The sequence below is a fragment of the Papilio xuthus genome, unplaced genomic scaffold (genome assembly GCF_000836235.2).
Source record: "Papilio xuthus unplaced genomic scaffold, Pxut_1.1 DF825946.1, whole genome shotgun sequence".
Taxonomy (NCBI): domain Eukaryota; kingdom Metazoa; phylum Arthropoda; class Insecta; order Lepidoptera; family Papilionidae; genus Papilio; species Papilio xuthus.
In genome coordinates, this window is record NW_013532703.1 from 4492329 (window position 1) to 4500364 (window position 8036).

Below are 8036 nucleotides of genomic sequence, written 5' to 3' on the forward strand. Positions count from 1 at the left end.
TAGTTTTCTAAATACATTTACTCTAGATTATTTCAAGACATGACTGGAACCATATAATGTCAAAGTTCCGTGGGAATGAGTACATAGTGAATGCAAGACCGCATTGTCGTTGTAAAAAATGGAGTCATAACAATAAAGGAATGGTTGAACTTCGTGATAACTGACCAAGGCTTGAAATCGCGGGGTCACGAACTTATCACACGGTAGATGGAACCACACGCTTCATCCCGGTCATCCTATATTTTAGAATTCCATGTTACAAGAAACAGTAAAATAAATCTATTTTACAATCCCTTACTAAGTATAAAGATATATTTTTATAGAAGGGGATTATTAGAATAATTTACTGATATTTCAACTAAGCTTAAGTCTTCTGCTAAGATATGGCGAATATCCATACTCTCTACTTTGAGCCTTCTTTCACATCAGACTAAATCGCTGAAGAGAAAAATAGTATTTAACAATAAGTTATGAACTAATAAATTTAAATTAAATTATTTCTCATTACGAGAATACAAAATACTATTACAATTCGAGACATCATATAATAAAAACATAGTTGAGCATGACCGGATTTTTAAGTCACAATGCCGTTTAACATTTGTACGAATAGTCGTTTGAAACGAACAAAAACTACATTTTTAAAATCATACGCGCTATAATATTTTTAAAAACTAACTGGAAATGATTTCAAAACTCCTATGATATAAAATTTATACTAAGAGAAAATAAGGGACACCAGTCCAAGTAAAGATCGATACAAATTATATAATCTTGAACTATGTGGCCGACAAATTGTGAAAGTCGCCCGCTTGTAATTTTCTTCCGAAAATTACCTTTTACAATTTCCCTAGGCAAATTACTATCGGGCCGCATTCACAACCGTTCGGTGGCAAAGGTATACCGAGCTTGGATAAAAGGTATTGATTTAGACGCATAGCCAAAGATCTCGATGTTTTCAATTCAACTTTACGGTTTTCGCGCAAATTTCTACGTCGCTCAAGGTTCTTACTGTGAAATTCAACTGCATGGACACTTTTATACACACACTAGCCGTCGCCTGCGACTCCGTCTGCGCGGATAAAAACGGACTGTTCTACATCTATGCCAAATTTTAGTGAAATTCATGAAGGCGTTCTGGAGATAGGTTCAAACAAATATTTATCTATTCATCCATCAATCCAAACATTCGCAATATAGGTAAGATATTATCGTCTCTTTTATTTAAAGAGAATGAGAGAGATGATACGATTTTGTATTACTTGGCTTCTTTTATTCCAATTGGTTATCCTTTTATCATGTAAAATGATAAGTATGATGAAGAAATTATGACGTAAAAGTGAGAGGCAGTGAATATCAATGAGATCAGTTTTGGAAATGTTGGGACCAATTGCAAGTGACGTTAGGTCACGACTCCGCTCTGTAATTGACAGATATTTAAGTGGAGACTTTGACTTGATCGGTTTGACAAAAGCAAGACACCTGTATCATTGTGCTCAAATATGTAATAAATTCACGAAATGAGAGAAATTCTGTAACTTTTTGAATATATAATAGAATTTGTCTACTTATTACATTAAATAAATAAGGAGTAAATAATGGATATGTTACAAATGACGTTTATAGAGATATTATGTATGTGGTTATTTCTTTTCAAAAAATCTACTGCTGCTAAGACTACGTAGTACATATACAATGTCGTGGAAATCCTAAAAAACACATTTCTGGTAATTTATAGATTCAATCTGACAAATATACCGGAAACAAAACAAATTAGAATCACCCGAAACTCACAAGAGAGGCGTGACAAACGAAATCAATGAACGCGTTGACAAATGCATTCACTCCCAGCGCACTTTCCCATTTCCAATAAAACGCATGAGCGAGCGATTACTATTGTCGAAATACCATTATCTACATTCTGTGAAAAATTGCCCTCGAGATATGACAATGCGACTATCCGGGTCAGAGACTCTTAAAACAATAGACAGCCGATAAACTATGTTTGACAATGCAAGACTTGCAATTGTCCAAGCAATTCTAATACAGTCTAACTGAAAAGCAATGGACGGAATTTTGGCATTTATTTGTTAAGCCTAAAGTTGGTTGCGATATAATTATAATATTAAAAAAAATAAAAACCTCACTCACTAAACATCGCAAAATGCTTGAGTTTAAGACAAGTATAATCTACACCGTGCAAGATATAGAGTGGTTGGTTAAAGCCATGTTTTTATAATGTCATGTCTTAGCAAATTGCTGTGTTGACAAGCTGAAGGAATGCGTGAGCTGTCTACCGATAGAGCTGCCCAGTAGCCTTTCAACGAGAGCTCGCTTCATTTGCTACCTAATTGTACTTATTTATTGGAGCGCGATACGAATAGTCCAACATGTTTACTGCACTTATTTACTGTTATATTATTTAAAAAAATATAGTTAAAAATAAAAAATAAAAAAAAGTGATTTTGTTGCTAACAACTGCAAAGTTACAAGAAATGTTAGTAAATAAATCATTTATCGTTATTAATAACGTTAAATCGGGTCGTATTTTGGATCGGCAACTATGACAAAGAGCTTTATTAACTATGCTATAAGTTAATGCCATATTTTAAGCTAATACTTTAACCTTTTCCATAAAATAAAAGAATTATCAATCAAATAAAGTAGCCGGACCTCTTTGCAATTCAAGTGACATTACTAATCTGACGTCGGCCATTTTTTAATTTGACATTAGCTAAATGTCAAATTTGACAATCAACATAGTTCTGCGCTTAGCTTTAAGTTTTAATTTATAGCAGAGCAAGCGCAAAATGGCGCAATAGGCGTGATTAATGACAGCGTAATCGAAAGTTTTTGTTTTGTTCTGTCTCGAGAATGTGTTACGGTCTCACAAAACAGGGCAAAAAATACCAAACTTGATGACGTACGAAAATCAATTAAAACATGCAATATTCAATATAATTCAGATTTTTTACAGATTCAATGAAAAAAGACAAAATAAGATGTCTGCTATTCTGAAAAGTAGAGACAGACCAATTGAAATTTTACGTTACAATCAATACAATGTTAACAAAAATCTAAACACTTAAAATTGTAACAGAATATATTTAAATTCATTCTTTTTTTCTTTATTTTTGAATTTGGAACATTTAATTTTTAAATTACGGTCAGAATTAAAGCAATTAAATTTGAAAAACACTTTCTTCGGATTATTAATTCATCCAATACATAGAAATAATACACGCAATATCGCATTGAGCAATATGTAAATGAATTTAGAAAGTAGAAATATAATTACAAAGTTTAACATAATATAACAACGATCGTAGACTATTAATATAAATTATAACTTTATAGGTTAATGTAAACATATTTATACAGAATGGTAACCATCTATGCCGTTGCGTTGGTTTCGAGACTATTATAATGACAAATATTTCTTAGTAATAAGAAATATTTGTTTGTTTGTTTGCATTAAAAATGGTCTGAAACTACTGAATCGTTTTGAAAAACTCACTGTTAGGAAGCTACACCATCCCTGGTTGACATGGGCTATATTTATTACTTGATTTTTAATGCAGCGCGGACGATGTCTCGGGCAATTGTGTCATATCGAGGATATCCACTACCTAAACATGTAGACAAACAAATTGCTATCCCTTTCATTCTCTTATTTCTTAATATTTTGACCAAGTTTTGACAGTTTTATGATATTATACTTCACATTAATGGCTATATAACAGTACAAGTGTTTTAAAATTTTGTAAAATAAAATTGATTTGGGTTTATTTTTATAGTTGTATATTATATTTTTGAGCGTCGGTGGCTCAGGGGTCCCGCTATGTACTAATATGTTTTTCGATTTCCGATTTACATATGTACATTTATCCGACGTTCATACGGCGAAGGAAAACATCGTGATGCAACCTGCACATTTCTGAGAAGAAATTGAAAGATATGTGTGAAGTCAACCAACCCGCACTTGGCCAGCGTAGTTGACTATGGCCTACTCACCCTTAATTTAGGGTAGGCTCCGAGCCCCTCGGTGGGGACGTATAGTGAGCTGATGATGATGATGATATTATGTTTTATTAAAATACGTGACTATATCATTACTCTGTAGACCGTGTGGGCAAAAGTACACTGCGAATAATAAAACCAACAATTCAAACAATAGTTTTGTTATTAATGATGCCCATGTTTTAATGTTCATTATATTTAGTCGATAATTAACTACTGTCCGTTTGTCCGGAACTGTATTAACTTGATGAATTAAATTCGTTTGTATTATCCGGTTATTCTTCCCGGATATATGATCCAACTAGTATACCAGGTACACCAGGTCCCAGGTAACAGTACACCAGTATACCAGGTTCATATTTTTCTGCTTTTACGAGCACGTTACACATTGTCGATTTTATTTTAAAAATATTTCGATATCAAGTTGAAATAGAACAGATGGCATCTTTAAGCAAATTGTAATTTCTGCGTCTTGTATCCTTTCATAATCTGTCAAGTTTACCGGATAGTATTGTTCCACCAATCCAGTATTTTTGTAAACGAGACTATTCATACATTAATATAAAACAAAATTCCAAAAAGAGTTTTTAACATAAACAGTGTCAAAGTAACTGTATCATTTGTTTTCAGAATACCGTTCCAAATTTAAATCCGATCAAAGAAAGCTCACTGAAAAAAAAATCAGATCGTCCTAACCATTTTCTCATTTGTATTTATTTTCCCGATTCATTACAATTGTGGTGTGAATCGGTTCCCGCGAGAGAGTTGAGTACCACGTTAATGGTCCACGCTAAACGTATACCTTGTTTTACTATCAACTGACATTTATATCTATTAAGTAACGAAATATATCGTTTGCTTCATGTTCGTAGCGAGGGTTTCTTATCTTGTCGCTTCTACAGTTTATGGTAATCTTACAACTTCTGTTCACTTCGGATCAAGAATTTTTATATCGTTCCAAAATTTTATTGATCTGTTTTTTTTTTTGTTTAATCAACATTGTTTACAAGAGTTTTAATACTTTATTTTTAGTGACTTACGTTCTTGTTTATTGTTTTTATATTTCATGTCTTATATGCAATCGTGAAGTATGTAATCTCTGATACTATAGAGAAATAATTATTCCAAAATCAATTGAATTTTCTCAAAGTTATATCTTTGTATATGTCTGATTGTTCTTCGGTTAGCTAGTCATGTCTTGATCATTTAATCCATTCATTCGTGAATGAATGCATGAAATTTTATAGCTTATTTTGATTCACGTCCACATATCCGGTCGACCTCAAACTTTGTACAGATGCTTCAACGTTAACTCAATTAAAAAACCCCTTCAATTTGTTCTCGCCTTAATCTTATTGACTCTTGAACATATGGATGTTAAACTTTTCTATTCATTCGATTTCTTTCCTTTCTAACTATAAGATATGCAACTATGTATCTCTGTTTTTTACATTACTTTATTTACATTACGTCTATATAATCCTAGAAGTCCCTAAGTCCTAAAATCATTAGACTTTTCAATTCGAAAACACTATAAACTTTTTATCTCAATATATTCTTACGCGTTGATCTATAAATTGTTAAGCAAAGAACAAATAAAATAAAGCCTCTTATGTACATTTTCTAATAGAAATAATTCTTACAATCTCTATGATACAAGATCCATCAGTTCCTTCCCTAAATGGTATTAAAAGTAAAGAAGATCGCTCAAGTCGTACAGTTCTCGGTCTATCTTAAGTTATAAAGTATAGAAAATTGAACCACTCCAAGTGACGATGCTAACAAAGTAAACAACATAATTAAACGTCCGCAAAGGCGTGTAGATATTATCTTAGCGACATCTTGTTATAAGGTACGATATAGCATTGAGCAATTAATTAAAATTAATTCGTTAATAAAATACACCTACTGTGGAATAACACAGCGATACCTCAAAGCATTATTAACTTATTGCCGGCTCCGATTGAGCGGTCAATTTACATAATTATCGTTATGTATTATATAACATAGACTACATGCTTCATGTTATCTCTAGAAGTGTTATATGACACTTCTGACTACAAATTTACACTAAAAAAACTAAAATTATTTAGATAGTGTAACCTGTTTAGTCTAATACTGTAGCATGTGTTGTGACCATGTTTTTTTTTGTAACAAAATTAAACGTTGTATATGGCATTATGTACAATATAATGTTGATTGAGTCAAACATAGTTTCATGAATATATAAAATAGTCTTTTTCCCTGCGTAGAACTATTTAAAGTACTTCGTAGCACTGTTTTTTTTATTTTCTCTGTAATACATTTATTTCTTAATATCACTTAAATGTTAATATCAGTTTTAAACCATAAATTTAAAAGTGAACGCTTATATTATTGACTTCAGACTTAAATTGATATGAAATTAATTTAATAAAACCATATTGTGTTAATAACAAATATGTTTGACTTACCACAATAATTTAAAATTAAATAAACTTAACATTCAAAATATAGTTTAAGTTATTAGTTCTTTACATCGTTAATTATGATTTATTTTATTGAAATATGCTTACAGTAACTTTATTGTCATAACAACTTTAGCATAAAACACTTAAACTTTAAAGTTTAAGTCATCATTAAGTTATAATTCACAATTTAGTCTAATTGAGCCTTAATGTACCATTTGTTTACATAACCCGTGAAAGTTAAACATATGATAAATATTAGTAACTAAATCATATATAAAAGCTTATTGAAAACACCACAATTTTAAGTTACAGCTATTCATAAATATTTTTTATTAACTTTAACAAACAAATAACTAATTGGCTATAGAATTTGTAATTTATAAATGTCGTACTAATAAACAACACAACACAAAGAACGATATAAATAAAAAAAATAACAAACCTTTGAATTCCAATGATAAATGATTGAAAGAAGACTCGAAATCCCAGTTTACGAAATCACAAAGATATATCACATTACACAATAATTCTAATAATATTTGTCTATTTCAAAACGCACTCTTCGTATACAGTTAAAAAATTTAAATCTTAACTTATGAAAATTTCAAAAACACTTTCGTCGCGCAAAAAATGCTAATGATATTAACAAAAATATAGAACAATATTGTTCGTTCCGCTTTTTACGGAAACGTGGACAGCCGGCAACGTCCCGTAAAAGACTGACGGGTCCAAAAACATGTACCTTGAATAAGAGCTATACCTGATTCTCTCCAACGGAGGTATTTCAGTTTATTAGAGCGGGACAGCAACAATGGCATGCATTATGGTACTCTGTCTCGTTGGACTTTTTTCCGATGATTTCTTTGAACGATTCAGTGTTGGGATCTATACGATCTATAGATAGTTATAGCGAGCCCCGTGAGTTATGCCTCCGTACATTGATTCATTGATACGTTGTGGCCACTATAAAATTATTGTATTTGCTTTTAATTCTATTTAATTTGATGAGGCCCTGTTATGAATGTCTTCAACTTGAACACGCCTACGAGTTAATCGGAACTCAATAACTTAGATACGAAATGGTTTGCGATAGATGATTTAACTATTCGATTTCAATTGTTTTAGTTGGTACAACGCTTTGATATATTTATTTATGATTATCGTTTTAAGTTCTAACAATGTTTATGTCATTTTAGAATATACTACTAAATAATAAATTTCAAGCAATAAATGATTATACTATTTGTACTTAAATATTCTTTATAACAAGATTTACATTAAATTTATAACGACATCTTTTAATTACTAAGTTAAGCTATTTTTATAAATTTGTCTAATAGCTTTAATTCAGAATTTTTTACAGAAGATTTGTTTTTAAAGAACAAAAATCACTTATCAAACAAATGCAACCGAAGTTACGGTTAACAGTAAAATCTATGTTTAAAATATTTTACTATGATATACATCAATTTCAAATCAATATCACTAAAATTAACTTTCATTGCCCACACGTATTTAATTAGGGAAGTGCTAGTATTACTAAAGCTCTTAGTTTTACATTTTATA

The 8036-nt window shown here is 30.9% G+C and overlaps 1 protein-coding gene across 1 annotated transcript in view; it reads right to left on the minus strand.

The window, feature by feature from the left end:
* The window catches only part of fj (four-jointed box kinase), a 30106-nt gene extending 22931 nt beyond the window's left edge, over positions 1-7175 (minus strand). Inside the window, exon 1 of the mRNA XM_013321691.1 lies at positions 6913-7175. The gene's annotated coding sequence lies outside the window, so the exon portion shown is untranslated. The remainder of the gene's footprint in view (positions 1-6912) is intronic.
* Between the last annotated feature and the right edge of the window lie 861 nt (positions 7176-8036).